Source organism: Crinia signifera, chromosome 1, assembly GCF_055691185.1.
Source record: "Crinia signifera chromosome 1, ASM5569118v1, whole genome shotgun sequence".
Taxonomy (NCBI): Eukaryota; Metazoa; Chordata; class Amphibia; order Anura; family Myobatrachidae; genus Crinia; species Crinia signifera.
This window is the reverse complement of record NC_139217.1, coordinates 334,648,503-334,667,182: the sequence shown is the minus strand read 5'-3', so window position 1 is coordinate 334,667,182 and position 18,680 is coordinate 334,648,503.

The window sequence follows — 18,680 nt, the reverse complement described above, 5'->3', positions numbered from 1 at the left end:
TTTTATTTAGTCATAGAATAATTTATTGTTACCCATACCGCTCATTGAAACAATGCTTTATTCATCCTGAAAAGTAATTAAATAAAAAGCTATTTTATCACATGTAGCTTTGCCTCTTCATAGAATAAAGCAAAGCAACTGCGAAAATAAATTATTTATTGCTTATTATCGAACAATATACTAAAATGGCAGGGACAGATTTGTTGGAACCATTTAGAAAACATAATAACTAACTGCTGGTCTGTCCAATATATATCAAACCACATGAACAATCAATGAGATAGATGACATTCGGTGTATGGCAGGTTATAAATGGTGAAATTTCGAATTTTCTGTTGACTTCAAAAGGTGTCTCTTTTGGATTGCTTAGATTTCACAGTTTTACACATCCCACATGTGCCACATCTATGAAACCCCTTTGTTCATATACGCAATGTATCTGTACAGGGAAGAACACTTTTAACCAACTTATTTTGTAGATTGTCTGATCTACGGTAGATAAATTCAGTCTGGGTAGGTAAAATGTTCACCAAGATGGGATCTTTTTTCAAAAGGGGCCAGTGTTTTCTGAGGATGGCTTCAAACTTTTTTTGGGTAGGGTCAAATTGGGTGATAAAGGCAAGATCAGACGTTCTGTTTTTTTTTCTTCTTCTTTGTTTCTATCTTCTTCTTTGTGTCAAATACATAAATTTTAAACGTATAATTAAGGACAACATAGGCCCACTAACCGCTATCAATGGAATAAGTTTTACGGAGGACAAGGGAAAAGCAGAACTGTTAAATGAGTTCTTCTCATCAGTGTTTACTAAGGGAGAGCAGACTGTGGAATGCACACATACCACAAATGGTATGAACAAGCCCGGACCTCAATATTGAATTCTCTACCGAGGAAATAATATTGAAGCTCAGCAAAATCAAAACAAATAAATCACCTGGGCCCGATGGGTTTCATCCTAGGATACTAATGGAATTACCCAGGATACTAATGGAATTAAGGGAGGAATTAGCTTCCCCTCTACATTATATCTTTGATAATTCACTATCATCAGGAAAGGTACCAAAAGACTGGAGAATAGCAGAGGTAGTGCCATTATTCAAAAAAGGAAAAAAAGGAGGATCCCGCTAATTACAGACCTGTTAGTTTACCCACTATTGATGTTAAACTATTTGAAGGATTTTTAAGAGATGTTATCCAGGAATATTTAGACCTTCATAGTTTACTCGTTCATGCCAAACTAATCTACTTGGTTTCTATGAAGAGGTTAGCAAAAACCTTGATATTGGAAACGCTGTAGATGTGATTTTCCTAGATTTTGCTAAAGCCTTCGACACAGTACCGCACAAGAGGTTGATAAATAAAATGGAGGACATGGGATTAGGGGCAAATATCTGTAGATGAGTAGGGAACTGGCTGTGTAATAGAGAACAAAGAGTGGTCGTGAACAGTGTCGTATCAAATATGATACCAGTACTAAGTGGAGTGCCACAGGGTTCGGTTCTTGGGCCCATTTTGTTTAACGTTTTTATTTATGGGATGGGGCTACTCAGCAATGTATCCATCTTTGCGGACGATACAAAACTGAGCAGTTATTAAGTCATCAGAAGATGTCACCACACTTCAAAATGATCTTCACAATCTAGATGAGTGGGCAAAAAAGTGAAACATGAGGTTCAATGTGAACAAATGCAAGGTCATGCACCTTGGGAGACATAACCAGTGTGCTAGTTATAACCTAAGCGGGGATGAATTGGGTAAATCAGTACTTGAAAAGGATCTAGGAGTCCAAATAGACAACAAACTGGGGTGTAGTGCTCAATGTAATATAGCAACAAAAAAGGCCAACAAAATTCTAACATGTATTAAAAGGGCAGAAATTACCATATATACTCGAGTATAAGCCTACTTTTTTGAGAACATTTTTTTAATCTGAAAAAGCCCCCCTCGGCTTATACTCGAGTGAGGATCCCACTTGAGTCAATGAGTTTTACCAGTTTTTTTGTTATAAAATTAGGTGCCTCGGCTTATATTCGGGTGGACTTATACTCGAGTATATACGGTAGCAAGGGGCGCTGAAGTGAATCATAGGGTTTACTGGTGTATTAAAAGGGGCATGGAAACTAGGGACTCAAAAGTAATTATGCCTCTGTACAAATCATTGGTTAGGCCGCACCTCAAATACGCAGTTCAGTTCTGGGCCCTGCACTATAAAAAGGACATCATAGAATTAGAAAAAAATCCAAAGAAGAGCAACAAAGCTTATTAGGGGAATGGAGAATTTAAGCTATGAGGAAAGATTAAACAATTTGGGACTATTTACACTAGAGAAAAGACGTTTAAGGGGGAATATGCTAAACATGTATAAATATATTAGGGGCCAATATAAGGAACTGTCAAACACCCTTTTTTCTGCTAGACAGGAATCTAGGATGCGAGGGCACGAGTTTAGATTAGAAGAAAAAAGATTTTGTTCATCTAGAAGAAAAAAAATCTTTAGTCAGAGCAGTCAAACTTTGGAACTCTCTTCCTGGAGAAGTGGTGTCAGCAGACACTATAAATACATTTAAAATAAGGTTGGATAAACATTCATTGGTTAAAAACATCCATGGGTACGAATAAGTAACATAATCTGTCTTTAAAATATCAGAACATACAGTACTATACAACAAGGGATAAGCTACTATAAACATAGGTTGAACTAGATGGACGCAAGTCTTTATTCAGCCTCACCCAGTGGCGGATTCAGGGGGGGGCACCCGGGCACGTGCCCCCCCTGTCATTAATTTTGTAGATGAGGACCAGAGCTTTCCAACGAGCCCAGCCCCATGTCTCTAGCCCCCCGGGAACCGGAGATATCGCCTGGCAAAGCTGTAACATTTTTTCCCCATAGGATAATATGGGACCCGTCAATTCCGACCCCCACCCGGTTCTGACAGCTGCCAGTTCCCCCCCTGGCATCACAGGAGCTTGTGATTGATGTTATTCAATTCCAAATCGCTAGGCCTTCAATATGATACCAAGATGGTCCATATCGGTCAATCGGTTCCAGAGATATAGCGTGTAAATCGATTTTTTTATTTTTGAAATGTAATTTCATGGCTGTTCATGTTCTTTGAGGGCAGATTACTCTGGAACCAAACGTTCCAGTTTTACTGGACCAAAATCCTTCAAAGCCCACTCAAAACTTCTTCAATATGATACTTGTCTCATGTAAATGGGTCAGTTAGTTCCGAAGATATAGCCGGTTAAATGAGATAACTGGTTAAAGGGGGGGAGGGGTGGTTTTCTCTACCCCTCACACCAGAAAATGCAGGGACTAGGCTGGTGTAAAAGGGGCCAACCTGGGAATGCATTTTCTGGTGTGAAATGGGTATTATTTCAAATAGCTGGGACCTGCAGTGCTCGGAATACAGCCAGGCTCTGCCACTGTCAGTGGCTATCACTTCTGCCTGGCGGCGGCTGTCCCCCATTTACCACGAGCATGTATTCCCCGTTGGCAATGAGCATGTAATCCCACATGGCAACGAGCATGGAACCTCTGGCAATGAGCATGTAGATAAGTAGCACTTACTGTATGTAGCATAATTTTTAATAGGCATTATGGTGTTTGGCATAATACATAATGGACATCATGCCGTGTAACTTAACTTGCAATGGACATTATGGTGTAAATTTTAATGCGCGCCTTTGGTGGACAAGTCCCTGTTTATGAAGCGTATTGTGAATTTTGTCTTAATCTGTGTGGCATTATGTGAATTCTGGCTCAATCCGTGTGGCATTATGTGAATTTTGGCTCAATCTGTGTGGCATTATGTGAATTTTGGCTCAATCCATGTGGCATTATGTGAATTTTGGCTCAATCCATATGGCATTTTATGAATTTGGCTCAATCCGTGTGGCATTATGTGAATTTTGGCTCAATCCATTTGGCATTATGTGAATTTTGACACAATCCATGTGGCATTATGTGAATTTTGACACAATCCATTTGGCATTATGTGAATTTTGGCTCAATCCGTGTGGCATTATGTGAATTTTGGCTCAATCCATTTGGCATTATGTGAATTTTGACACAATCCATGTGGCAATATGTGAATTTTGACACAATCCATTTGGCATTATGTGAATTTTGGCTCAATCCGTGTGGCATTATGTGAATTTTGACACAATCCATTTGGCATTATGTGAATTTTGGCTCAATCCGTGTGGCATTATGTGAATTTTGACACAATCCATGTGGCATTATGTGAATTTTGACACAATCCATGTGGCATTATGTGAATTTTGGCTCAATCCATTTGGCATTATGTGACTTTTGGCTCAATCCGTGTGGCATTATGTGAATTTTGACACAATCCATGTGGCATTATGTGAATTTTGACACAATCCATTTGGCATTATGTGAATTTTGGCTCAATCCGTGTGTTATTATGTAAATTTTGGCTCAATCCGTGTGGCATTATGTGAATTTTGACACAATCCGTGTGGCATTATGTGAATTTTGGCTCATTCCATTTGGCATCATGTGTAAGGGGAAAGTATAATGGGGTCTAGTATTTTGTTGCATAATGTGTAGAAGTTGTATATGGTGTTGTACACTACACTCAAGGACATGCCCCCTGTTGAGTGGCCACACCCCCTTTTCCAGAGCGCGCCTTTGGCGCGTGCACAACTACATACTTCACTTTTGTTGCCATGGTGGGCCTGCATACTTTAAATGCCAGGGCCTATTTTTAATCCCATTCCCACCCTCTCTCTGCCACTCTCTTAGCATGTACACTGGCACCACTAACACTGGCCCTCCCCCACCTAAACCCTCTTTTATCATGGTGCCCCCACTGTCATTTTATCCTGGATCCGCCCCTGGCCTCACCTACTATGTAACTATGTAACTATGTTCTTCTTTTTGATAAAGGTGTTTCTATTGATGTTTGAGATCTTGTCTTGCAATATTGATTTTGCTTAACTTATAGCCCCTGGCTCTAAAATTGGCTGACATCTCGGTCAATTGTTCCTCGCAGAAATCTTTTTCAGTGCAATTTCTTTTTACATGGAGAAATTGGCTGTCATGACTAGGAGTTTGTGGACTCAGTCATGACCTTGGTGGCTGGTGCAAACTGTCACACCGGATGGTTATTGTGGATCAGTCACAGGCTGCGGTACCGGGACGGGCTGTGTTTGGGGAGCTGGAAGCGCAGCGGGTTAGATATAGGGGACCTGCGCATAAACCCCCTGGATGTGAGACTTGGCTGAACTTCATGATGAGGGCGCGGAGTCTAACTGCCCAGCGGTCTTCGCCAGGGACCCCCGCAAGGAGGTTTGGATTTCGCTGCGTCTGGACAGCAGGTCACGGTCCCTCCCTAGAAGTGCTCACTGATGGTGAGAGGTTGCGCAGTTGAGGACTTGATGTAGGAGTTTATGGTCGGAAGGCAAGTGGGACAAATGAAAGGCTGACTGGCTGCGACAGGCTGGAGTATAACTGGGATGACCGAGTAGACCTCCGTAGAATGAACACAGGAAATAAAGGAACTGAACTTGCCGACTTGGTGTTGACACTCCAACTGTATAAAAGAAACCAAAGGCCGACTTGGCTTTAACACAGGAACAGGTCACGGGAATAACTGAACAGAAATGGCCGACTTAGCATTGACACAGGAACAGGTGATGGGAATAACTGAAATGACCGACTTGGCGTTGACATAGGAACAGGTGACGGAGATAACTGAACTTAAATGACCGACTTGGCGTTGACACAGGAACAGGTGATGGAGATAACAGAACTGAAATGGCCGACTTGGCATATAACAAATAACTGAAGAAAACCGAGGATAAACACAGGAACTAGATGAGCAGGAACAGGACAATTTGTGGACCAAACTGGGAGCGTTGGACCAGCCGGACAAGCAGAGCCTCTGGGAGCTGAACACTGAAGACTCACGCAGGGATTCCAGGAAGCAAGCTTGAACAGCACAGGGCATCCAGCACATGCAGCAGGAAGACAAGTTGCTGAAGGCAGTTTCTGGGTCTGTGAGCAGGATATTTAACCTCCCTGCCTTGCATTGATTGGAGGAAAGGACAGAGGGCATTCTGCAAACTGAGGTAGGAATCCAGGAGACTTCAGTGTGAATTTAACAGGTGAGCAACAGGGAACAGGACAGCAAAGGGTTAAAGGCGATTTCAGTTTTAGACTGGATTCTACTCCGCTGCACAATCAAGGAGCCAGCAATGCATAGACTGACTGGCAGCATGAATGCAGACAGAACTGATTCAGACTGAGACTGAGAAACAGCAGAATCACAAGTCATGTAAGCTTGAATAAGCAGATCCGTGACAGTACCCCCTCCTTCAGGGTGGACTCCGGACACCTATGCCAGAACCTTCTTTGGAAGGAAGCTCAAGGTCAACGAAGATGCTTCTTCTTCTTCTAAGATGAATGCTTGGATTTTTTTGAGGAGGTGAAGCTTTAGATTCTGCAAAACAGGCATCAGAGAGCACAGGACCTCCCAGGAAGGGAGTTGCATCATTATCAGAATCATACTCTGAATTTGAGTCTTGGTCTAAGGTCAGGATTGTAGACGTCTTAGTTGAATTCAAACTCCCTGAAGGACCACCGAGGTAGCATGAAGCGGCAGATCCAATACATATGGTGGGTATTGACGAGGCAGATTCCTTTTCAGAAGATGATCCTGGAGAATTGGACAGTCCAGAGGAACCAACACAATGGGTGGACATGGATGTGTACCCAATTCTAATTTCCATAGATTCGGGCATCGATAGACAATTCTTTGAAACCTGGGAGGTTCTAATGCATTGTTGAGATGGCTCGCAATCTTGGATGGCTGGCAAAGAATGGTCGGTTTTGGCCACCGGATGACTTTTAACTGTAGTGGTGGAGGAATTCTTACAGGGAGTCTTTGAACCGAACCTTTCGACTACGGCCTTGGAGAAGGATATCAGATCTCGTATTCTGGAGTCGTTAGATTCAAAAAGCGGACTAGCCCACTCCAAAGCTTCTCCTTTAAATGCCAAAAACAGGTAACTGACGATGTTGGCTAGCGTGAGACCAGATGAAGGTTCGGTTTCCAATACAGACAAATATTGGTTCACCAGGGCTTCATAATAGACAAGATCCCCATCAAAATAGTTGGGCGAATATTCTCTGCTTGAATCTTTAAATGGTTTTGATGGAATTGGGGCTTTAGAAGGCTTTGGCTGATCAAGAATCTTGGACTTTTTAGGAAAACCTGGAACCACGGAAGCCTTAGATAAGGCAGGCACATTGAGTGTTTTGTGCATGGCAGACCCCTCGGATGCCTCGGGCAAGGCAGTCTGCATTGGAATAACTGGAACAACCTCAGGCCCAAAGGCCAGGGCATTAGGGACCACAGGCCCGAAGGCCAGGGCATTAGGGACCTCAGGCCCAAAAGCCAGGGCATTAGGGACCTCAGGCCCAAAGGCCAGGGCATTAGGGACCTCAGGCCCGGAGGCCAGGGCAGGTGTATCCTCAGGCCCGGAGGCCAGGGCAGGTGTGTCCTCAGGCCCGGAGGCCAGGGCAGGTGTGTCCTCAGGCCCGGAGGCCAGGGCAGGTGTGTCCTCAGGCCCGGAGGCCAGGGCAGGTGTGTCCTCAGGCCAGGAGGCCAGGGCAGGTGTGTCCTCAGGCCAGGAGGCCAGGGCAGGTGTGTCCTCAGGCCCGGAGGCCAGGGCAGAAGTGTCCTCAGGCCCGGAGGCCAGGGCAGAAGTGTCCTCAGGCCCGGAGGCCAGGGCAGAAGTGTCCTCAGGCCCGGAGGCCAGGGCAGAAGTGTCCTCAGGCCCGGAGGCCAGGGCAGAAGTGTCCTCAGGCCCGGAGGCCAGGGCAGAAGTATCTGACTCTCCTCCAGGGTCTCTGGTATACAGGACCCCCTCCTGGGACTGGACACTTGGAATTGCCTCCTCTTGGAGCTCGACACCTGAATCCAGACCCTGGCTGGTGTAAAAGGGGCCAACCTGGGAATGCATTTTCTGGTGTGAAATGGGTATTATTTCAAATAGCTGGGACCTGCAGTGCTCGGAATACAGCCAGGCTCTGCCACTGTCAGTGGCTATCACTTCTGCCTGGCGGCGGCTGTCCCCCATTTACCACGAGCATGTATTCCCCGTTGGCAATGAGCATGTAATCCCACATGGCAACGAGCATGGAACCTCTGGCAATGAGCATGTAGATAAGTAGCACTTACTGTATGTAGCATAATTTTTAATAGGCATTATGGTGTTTGGCATAATACATAATGGACATCATGCCGTGTAACTTGCAATGGACATTATGGTGTAAATGTTTAATGCGCGCCTTTGGTGGACAAGTCCCTGTTTATGAAGCGTATTGTGAATTTTGTCTTAATCTGTGTGGCATTATGTGAATTCTGGCTCAATCCGTGTGGCATTATGTGAATTTTGTCTCAATCCGTGTGGCATTATGTGAATTTTGGCTCAATCTGTGTGGCATTATGTGAATTTTGGCTCAATCCATGTGGCATTATGTGAATTTTGGCTCAATCCATATGGCATTTTATGAATTTGGCTCAATCCGTGTGGCATTATGTGAATTTTGGCTCAATCCATTTGGCATTATGTGAATTTTGACACAATCCATGTGGCATTATGTGAATTTTGACACAATCCATTTGGCATTATGTGAATTTTGGCTCAATCCGTGTGGCATTATGTGAATTTTGGCTCAATCCATTTGGCATTATGTGAATTTTGACACAATCCATGTGGCAATATGTGAATTTTGACACAATCCATTTGGCATTATGTGAATTTTGGCTCAATCCGTGTGGCATTATGTGAATTTTGACACAATCCATTTGGCATTATGTGAATTTTGGCTCAATCCGTGTGGCATTATGTGAATTTTAACACAATCCATGTGGCATTATGTGAATTTGACACAATCCATGTGGCATTATGTGAATTTTGGCTCAATCCATTTGGCATTATGTGACTTTTGGCTCAATCCGTGTGGCATTATGTGACTTTTGGCTCAATCCGTGTGGCATTATGTGAATTTTGACACAATCCATGTGGCATTATGTGAATTTTGACACAATCCATGTGGCATTATGTGAATTTTGGCTCAATCCATTTGGCATTATGTGAATTTTGGCTCAATCCGTGTGTTATTATGTAAATTTTGGCTCAATCCGTGTGGCATTATGTGAATTTTGACACAATCCGTGTGGCATTATGTGAATTTTGGCTCATTCCATTTGGCATCATGTGTAAGGGGCAAGTATAATGGGGTCTAGTATTTTGTTGCATAATGTGTAGAAGTTGTATATGGTGTTGTACACTACACTCAAGGACATGCCCCCTGTTGAGTGGCCACACCCCCTTTTCCAGAGCGCGCCTTTGGCGCGTGCACAACTACATCCTTCACTTTTGTTGCCATGGTGGGCCTGCATACTTTAAATGCCAGGGCCTATTTTTAATCCCATTCCCACCCTCTCTCTGCCACTCTCTTAGCATGTACACTGGCACCACTAACACTGGCCCTCCCCCACCTAAACCCTCTTTTATCATGGTGCCCCCCCTGTCATTTTATCCTGGATCCGCCCCTGGCCTCACCTACTATGTAACTATGTAACTATGTTCTTCTTTTTGATAAAGGTGTTTCTATTGATGTTTGAGATCTTGTCTTGCAATATTGATTTTGCTTAACTTATAGCCCCTGGCTCTAAAATTGGCTGACATCTCGGTCAATTGTTCCTCGCAGAAATCTTTTTCAGTGCAATTTCTTTTTACATGGAGAAATTGGCTGTCATGACTAGGAGTTTGTGGACTCAGTCATGACCTTGGTGGCTGGTGCAAACTGTCACACCGGATGGTTATTGTGGATCAGTCACAGGCTGCGGTACCGGGACGGGCTGTGTTTGGGGAGCTGGAAGCGCAGCGGGTTAGATATAGGGGACCTGCGCATAAACCCCCTGGATGTGAGACTTGGCTGAACTTCATGATGAGGGCGCGGAGTCTAACTGCCCAGCGGTCTTCGCCAGGGACCCCCGCAAGGAGGTTTGGATTTCGCTGCGTCTGGACAGCAGGTCACGGTCCCTCCCTAGAAGTGCTCACTGATAGTGAGAGGTTGCGCAGTTGAGGACTTGATGTAGGAGTTTATGGTCGGAAGGCAAGTGGGACAAATGAAAGGCTGACTGGCTGCGACAGGCTGGAGTATAACTGGGATGACCGAGTAGACCTCCGTAGAATGAACACAGGAAATAAAGGAACTGAACTTGCCGACTTGGTGTTGACACTCCAACTGTATAAAAGAAACCAAAGGCCGACTTGGCTTTAACACAGGAACAGGTCACGGGAATAACTGAACAGAAATGGCCGACTTGGCATTGACACAGGAACAGGTGATGGGAATAACTGAAATGACCGACTTGGCGTTGACATAGGAACAGGTGACGGAGATAACTGAACTTAAATGACCGACTTGGCGTTGACACAGGAACAGGTGATGGAGATAACAGAACTGAAATGGCCGACTTGGCATATAACAAATAACTGAAGAAAACCGAGGATAAACACAGGAACTAGATAAGCAGGAACAGGACAATTTGTGAACCAAACTGGGAGCGTTGGACCAGCCGGACAAGCAGAGCCTCTGGGAGCTGAACACTGAAGACTCACGCAGGGATTCCAGGAAGCAAGCTTGAACAGCACAGGGCATCCAGCACATGCAGCAGGAAGACAAGTTGCTGAAGGCAGTTTCTGGGTCTGTGAGCAGGATATTTAACCTCCCTGCCTTGCATTGATTGGAGGAAAGGACAGAGGGCATTCTGCAAACTGAGGTAGGAATCCAGGAGACTTCAGTGTGAATTTAACAGGTGAGCAACAGGGAACAGGACAGCAAAGGGTTAAAGGCGATTTCAGTTTTAGACTGGATTCTACTCCGCTGCACAATCAAGGAGCCAGCAATGCATAGACTGACTGGCAGCATGAATGCAGACAGAACTGATTCAGACTGAGACTGAGAAACAGCAGAATCACAAGTCATGTAAGCTTGAATAAGCAGATCCGTGACAGTACCCCCTCCTTCAGGGTGGACTCCGGACACCTATGCCAGAACCTTCTTTGGAAGGAAGCTCAAGGTCAACGAAGATGCTTCTTCTTCTTCTAAGATGAATGCTTGGATTTTTTTGAGGAGGTGAAGCTTTAGATTCTGCAAAACAGGCATCAGAGAGCACAGGACCTCCCAGGAAGGGAGTTGCATCATTATCAGAATCATACTCTGAATTTGAGTCTTGGTCTAAGGTCAGGATTGTAGACATCTTAGTTGAATTCAAACTCCCTGAAGGACCACCGAGGTAGCATGAAGCGGCAGATCCAATACATATGGTGGGTATTGACGAGGCAGATTCCTTTTCAGAAGATGATCCTGGAGAATTGGACAGTCCAGAGGAACCAATACAATGGGTGGACATGGATGTGTACCCAATTCTAATTTCCATAGATTCGGGCATCGATAGACAATTCTTTGAAACCTTGGAGGTTCTAATGCATTGTTGAGATGGCTCGCAATCTTGGATGGCTGGCAAAGAATGGTCGGTTTTGGCCACCGGATGACTTTTAACTGTAGTGGTGGAGGAATTCTTACAGGGAGTCTTTGAACCGAACCTTTCGACTACGGCCTTGGAGAAGGATATCAGATCTCGTATTCTGGAGTCGTTAGATTCAAAAAGCGGACTAGCCCACTCCAAAGCTTCTCCTTTAAATGCCAAAAACAGGTAACTGACGATGTTGGCTAGCGTGAGACCAGATGAAGGTTCGGTTTCCAATACAGACAAATATTGGTTCACCAGGGCTTCATAATAGACAAGATCCCCATCAAAATAGTTGGGCGAATATTCTCTGCTTGAATCTTTAAATGGTTTTGATGGAATTGGGGCTTTGGAAGGCTTTGGCTGATCAAGAATCTTGGACTTTTTAGGAAAACCTGGAACCACGGAAGCCTTAGATAAGGCAGGCACATTGAGTGTTTTGTGCATGGCAGACCCCTCGGATGCCTCGGGCAAGGCAGTCTGCATTGGAATAACTGGAACAACCTCAGGCCCAAAGGCCAGGGCATTAGGGACCACAGGCCCGAAGGCCAGGGCATTAGGGACCTCAGGCCCAAAAGCCAGGGCATTAGGGACCTCAGGCCCAAAGGCCAGGGCATTAGGGACCTCAGGCCCGGAGGCCAGGGCAGGTGTATCCTCAGGCCCGGAGGCCAGGGCAGGTGTATCCTCAGGCCCGGAGGCCAGGGCAGGTGTGTCCTCAGGCCCGGAGGCCAGGGCAGGTGTGTCCTCAGGCCCGGAGGCCAGGGCAGGTGTGTCCTCAGGCCAGGAGGCCAGGGCAGGTGTGTCCTCAGGCCAGGAGGCCAGGGCAGGTGTGTCCTCAGGCCAGGAGGCCAGGGCAGGTGTGTCCTCAGGCCCGGAGGCCAGGGCAGAAGTGTCCTCAGGCCCGGAGGCCAGGGCAGAAGTGTCCTCAGGCCCGGAGGCCAGGGCAGAAGTGTCCTCAGGCCCGGAGGCCAGGGCAGAAGTGTCCTCAGGCCCGGAGGCCAGGGCAGAAGTATCTGACTCTCCTCCAGGGTCTCTGGTATACAGGACCCCCTCCTGGGACTGGACACTTGGAATTGCCTCCTCTTGGAGCTCGACACCTGAATCCAGACCCTCCTGGAGCCAGACACCTGAAATATTCCCCTTCTGGGACCGGACACCTGGATCTACCCCTTCCGGTGGCTGGACTCTTGAAATCCCATCTTGGGGCTGGACACAAGAAACCCTCTTCTGGGATTGATTATGCTGAACCCCCTCTTGGGGCCGACGAGGCTGAACCCCATCTTGGGGCCGACGAGGCTGAACCCCATCTTGGGGCCGACAAGGCTGAACCCCATCTTGGGGCCGACAAGGCTGAACCCCATCTTGGGGCCGACAAGGCTGAACCCCATCTTGGGGCCGACAAGGCTGAACCCCATCTTGGGGCTGAGTGCAATGAACCTCTACTTGAGGCTGGAGATTAACCCCTTTCTGGGGCTGAAGAAATTGAACCCCCCCCCCGGGGCTGGAAACAGTGAGCCCCCTCATGGGGCTGTAAACTTTGGACCCCCTCCTGGGGTTGTAAACTGCGGACCCCCTCCTGGGGCTGGAAACTGTGGGCCCCCTCTTGGGGCTCAGGGTTGCGGACCCCCTCTTGGGGATCAGGACTGAAGACCCCTGCTGGGGTTGAGGCACAAGGCAGCCCTCCTAGGATCCGCAACTCAGTCTCTTCCTTTTGGGGTGTAAATAAAGGTACCTCAGATTCAGTAGCGGACACAGATACCTTCTGTGGATCTCTCTGGACTGTAGCAGATCCACTTTTGGTGACGATGATCCTTGTTCTAGGACTCCAACTATAAACTCGCATCTTTCTCTGAGGCAAAACTGTGGGGACCTTCGAATTCCTAATCTGACGGAATAAACAGTCTTCTATAAAATGGCCAGAGCCACTGCAATAGAAGCACAGGTCTAAAAGCCTGCGCCGCTGACGTTCCTCCTCAGACAATTTGGGTCTTGGCCTGCTTCGTGGACCTTCCTCTCGTTGTAACTGCAAAGGTTTCACAGAAATACATGTAGCTGAGGCAGATGAACCTTTGAGCTCAGCACCGCTGGTGAAGGGTGTTAAGAAAGCAAGAGTCACCTAAGATGACGGAAACCACTGGAAAAATTTTGGTCAAAATTTCCTGTAACTGCTCCAGCAATTGATGTAATGTCCTTAAATATTCCACCTCTCGCTGTGTAGAAGTCGGGGGGAATCTACAACCCCCACAAGAGGAAGGCTTTCCCATGGGAAACTCACTCTTCTCAGAAGCCACAGTAACCTTGTTTTGTGTAGAATGATCATGGAGAGTAGGATGAGGTGGGGCCAGATCACCTGATGTAGTGGATGTAGATGTGGTGCTTGTAGTGTCCTTAGCTGGGAAGGATTGTCGAACTTTACAGGAACAGCTGCATAACTCCTGCAGAAGCCTCATGACTGGTGACTGCATATCCTTATTGCACACTGACCAAACACTCTGGTCACAGACTAAGTCCATGTGCCTTCAGCAAACGGTCATGACTAGGAGTTTCAATAAAGATATTAAAAAGCACTGGTCCAAGTACAGATCTCTGGGATACTCCACTTGTAACCTTTCCCTCCTTTGATTGTACTCCGTTTACTACAACTCTCTGTTATCTGTCCTGCAACCAAGATCTTATCCATTCAACCATCTTAAAATCCAATCCCAAGCTTTCAAGTTTAAGATAAGGAACAGTGCTGGGTGGGTGTCAAGTGTACCCTGTGGATTCAGAGAAAAGGATTTACTGGAAAGTACCAAAATCCCGTTTTCTCTTTCATCCAGCAGGGGACAATGAGTTACAATGGGGATGTCACAGAGCTCCCAATCAAGTAAGGGGAGATCAATGAGCACCATGCAGAACCGCATGACAAAATAGCGAAACGGAGGTCGTAAACATGTCACACCTATAGAAGCGTAAAAAGGTGTGATGGCTGGACCAAGTCACCGGTCTGCACAGTTGGAAACCACATGAGCGGCCACTCATGAAGGCCCCATGGCGCGAGTAGATTGAACCTTTACTGGAGGCCACAAGATAAGCCTGTCAAATTGCAAGGCAAATCCAGCCGCCATCATTTGTTTGGAGGCTGGCCAACCCAGGCATGCCACATTATAGGTTACAAACAGTAAGTCCTTTTACCTAAGGGAAGCAGTTCTGTCCACATATATTCGAAGAACCCTGCCCACATCTAGGGATCTTGAAGATGGCGAATTGTCCGAAAACACCGGTACAACTATAGGCCGATTCATGTGGAAACTGGAAATTACTTTTGGGAGAAACAACATCTTGGCAGGAAGCACTGCCCTATCTGCATGGAAGACCAAATATGGAGGTCTACAAAAGAGGTCTACAAGAAATGAGACTCGCTTATTCGATGCCAAGGCCAATAGTAGAATTACCTTCCAAGACAAATAAAGCTACTCCACCCATTCTAGGGATTCAAAAAGAAATGACTTGAGGACCAAAAGAACAAGATCCAAATCCCGAAACACCTGCCGACAGACCTCCTTGAAGAAAAAAAAGAGGCAAGATGTCTTGTAAATAAGAGAAAAAATGGTACTTGTTTAGTTTCACGGCGGCAGCGCATGCCACACTGTGTTTGAATCTTGGCAGCTTGCCAGACTGCCTTACTTCTCTAAGCTACGTTATCAGCATAGCGCCGGTTTGTATCCTGGCAGCTCGCCAGCTGCCTTACTTCTGCAATCTATTCTACTTCTGAAGTAACGTAGTTTAGTCAGCGTAGGCAGTACTGTTCTCGCGACTAGCGTAGTCATCATATTATGTTATCAGCGTAGCTGCCTTACTTGTGTAATTTCACTGTGCCAGCTTGAACTATTACTCTGTGGAACTACAGGTGCCACAATGACCTGTCAGCGTAGTGACTACGCGGCAGCTCAGCGCTGACATGTTGGTACGTTATCAGCGTAGCTGCGTTACTTGTGTAGTTTCATGGCTCCCGAGTGAACTACGTGGTCAGCGTAGTGACTCTGCGGCAGCCCACCCCGGCAAACCGCTAACAAAGTGGGCGTCTGAATTTTGCGTCTACTACTTAGACGCTATAGCGTCTAAGTACAGCGCCGGCAAACTGCTCATTTAGACATTTAGCGTCTAAATTTAGATGCTCCCCAAACCACTAACAAGGGTGCGTCTAAATTTAGTTGGGTATAGGGGTACATAGGAGGTGCAAAACACTATTAAACCTGTTAACAATGACACTTGTGACAGCTGTCAACCTTGTTTAGTCCACTATCCACGCCAGCACAAAGTATGGCTTGCGCACGCGGTACGCGTCCTACCGACCTTTTCATACTCCCACTATCCACGCCGGCGTGGAGTAGATTTTATATAGTGTAGCTAGCGCAGCGAGCCACAAGAGCCCCGCGAGGGGACGCGGAATACATGTTAAGTTATCTGCGTCCCCTCGTTGCACTCGCCACACTATATGAAATCAACTCCATGCCGACATTGATAGTGGGGGTATGAAAAAGTTGGTAGGACGCGTACCACGTCCACTCGCCACGCTTCGGGCTGGCGTGGATAGTGGGGTTGTTTCAGGAACACATTCACACCTGCCATATCATACACCTGAGACAGTAATGACGACATGTGTTAACTGGTACCTGTTTTTTAGTGACTAATAAAGAAGATGAATGAAGAAAAAATGATTAAATAACAATACAATTAATTTGAAGAAGAAAAAAAAGACACAATTTTTTTTTAGAAAGAAGTCATTCGGCAGAAACTGCAGCACCATAATCAGCAGTTGAAGACGACACAGCAGCTGAAGTCAATGCTGTTGCCTCTGGCTCTGCGGTGTCAACTTTGTCTGCCTGGGGAAGCAGGGTCAGCGAGTACAGGACGCGCAGGAAGGGGTCTTCGGCACCAAGTGTCTTTCTCCAAATAAACTCCTGCAGGTAGGAGTCCAATTGAAGTCCCTTTGGCGCTTATTGCGCCACTTACAGGATCCCCACAGCCTTTCTATATTTTGAGTGTGAACCCCGCTGTCCGGATCCACGAAGTGGTAACAATGGTTCACCCTGACATGGTGGTAACTGCTCCAGCTGCTCTGTCTGGTATGCCCTCCAGCAATCGGAATATATGGTGATCCCGGGCTTCACATGCTTTTCAATGGCAGCCATGAGGGTGCCCCGGAAAACCCACAGCTGGGGCAGCATGCGTCCAACGTTGCTCTTGCGCTTGACGAAGAGGGCCGCCAATTTGCTGCTGAGGCTGTGACAGGAGGTCGATGGTGCAGGCCTCCCGCATTAAATGACTGTACTGGACACTGGTTGCCTGGGATATTGAGAGATGGCATTGCCAAAACTTGATGCTGGTCATCTCCTCTGCCCAGCACAATACAAATCTTACGAGGGTGACGAAGGTCAGGTAGCACCGTCTGAACCACTGTGCTGCCCACAGACTGACCTTTTTGGCACAGCTGTGGATATGGCAGCGCCACATATGCTTCCTCACACTGAGCCTCATTGGGTGTCCACTGGGGCAGGTCTGGATCTCAGGTAGGACATTGTGGCCCTGCAAAAAAGCCACCGCCTCCTCCTCAGTCTGAGGCAGATTGAAGATGATCAGCTTTACCATGACTGCAATATGCGTCTGTCTCTCACGGAATCAAACAGCTGGCTGACTGCGCTACCTGCGTACCGCTCAATCTACCAGCTGACTGACTACACTAACTGTGTACCACTCAATCTACCAGCTGACTGATTTAGCCGCGATAACTAGACACTGTTTCTGACAGGGACGCTAATTCTGACGCTAGAACTAGATGCCAAACGCCTTTTCAGTAAATACGATGACTACGCTAGTCGCAAGAACAGTACTGCCTACGCTGACTACACTACGCTACTTCTGACTGATTCAAACAGGCGCTACGCTGATAACGTAGCTTAGAGAAGTAAGGCAGTCTGGCAAGCTGCCAAGATTCAAACTCAGAGTGGCGCGCACTGCCGCTGTGAAACCAAACAAGTACCGAAAAACCTTTACCTTGCCACCAGAGAACATGGGTGAGATTTAATAGGATGAGAGATTCAGAAAGTGAGAGATTTGGTGAGAAATCTCCAGGTTTTTTTTTAAAGCGGCAATCATTAACACAGCAAAATCAAACTGGTTTTGCAGTATAAATGATTGCCGCTTTAAAAAAAAAAAAACTTGAGATTTCTCACCAGATCTCTCACTCTTTCATCCTATTAAATCTCACACCATATGTTTTCCAAATTTGATGGCAATGATGTGAAGTAACGTCCTCTCGTGCGCTAATCATAATATGCATGACCTCAGAAGGAATACCCAGTTTCCTTAGGAACGCCCGCTCAACAACCACACCGTTACATGAAGCTGCTTTATCTGGAAAGACTAATGGCCCTTGGGGTAATAGGTCTTCCCTTAGAGGAAGGGGCCATGTATTGTCTAAAATACACTACCATGATTTGGGATAATTTCACCGTGCCCGATGGATATGGCTGAGAAATCGTCCCAAATCGGATGCCTTTGATGTACCATTGGGCCCGATACCCGGTCCCACGAGCATTGGACTGGAGTTGGAGATCCGACCTGCATGCAGGTCCGACCTCCAACCCTCCTCTTGGCAGCAGGGAGCATGCAATACATCACAAGTGAAAGGATCGCATTCGATCCTGCCACCTGGAAAGGTCCCAGGCAGCTTGCAGGGGATCGATGGCCATACACTCCTGCAAGAGATTGCAGGAGTGTATGGCCACCTGCAAACTAGCTTGGAGAGGGGTAGAGAGGGTAGAAGCAGTCGCACTATGACTATACTATACTATACTATACAAGGGATAAACTAATATAAACATAGGTTGAACTAGATGAACGCAAGTCTTTATTCAGCCTCACCTACTATGTAACTATGTATGTAAATTTCTTAAAATGCCGTCTCCCAGTTACTACCAATCTATACCCAAATGTAACTTACACTTCAGTGTATTCTACCGGATGAAACATACACCACATTTAGGGGTTTATTCTAGTTCATTCTTTCTGACAAAATCCTTCTTAGATGGACAAAACCATGTGCACTGCAGGGGGGCAGA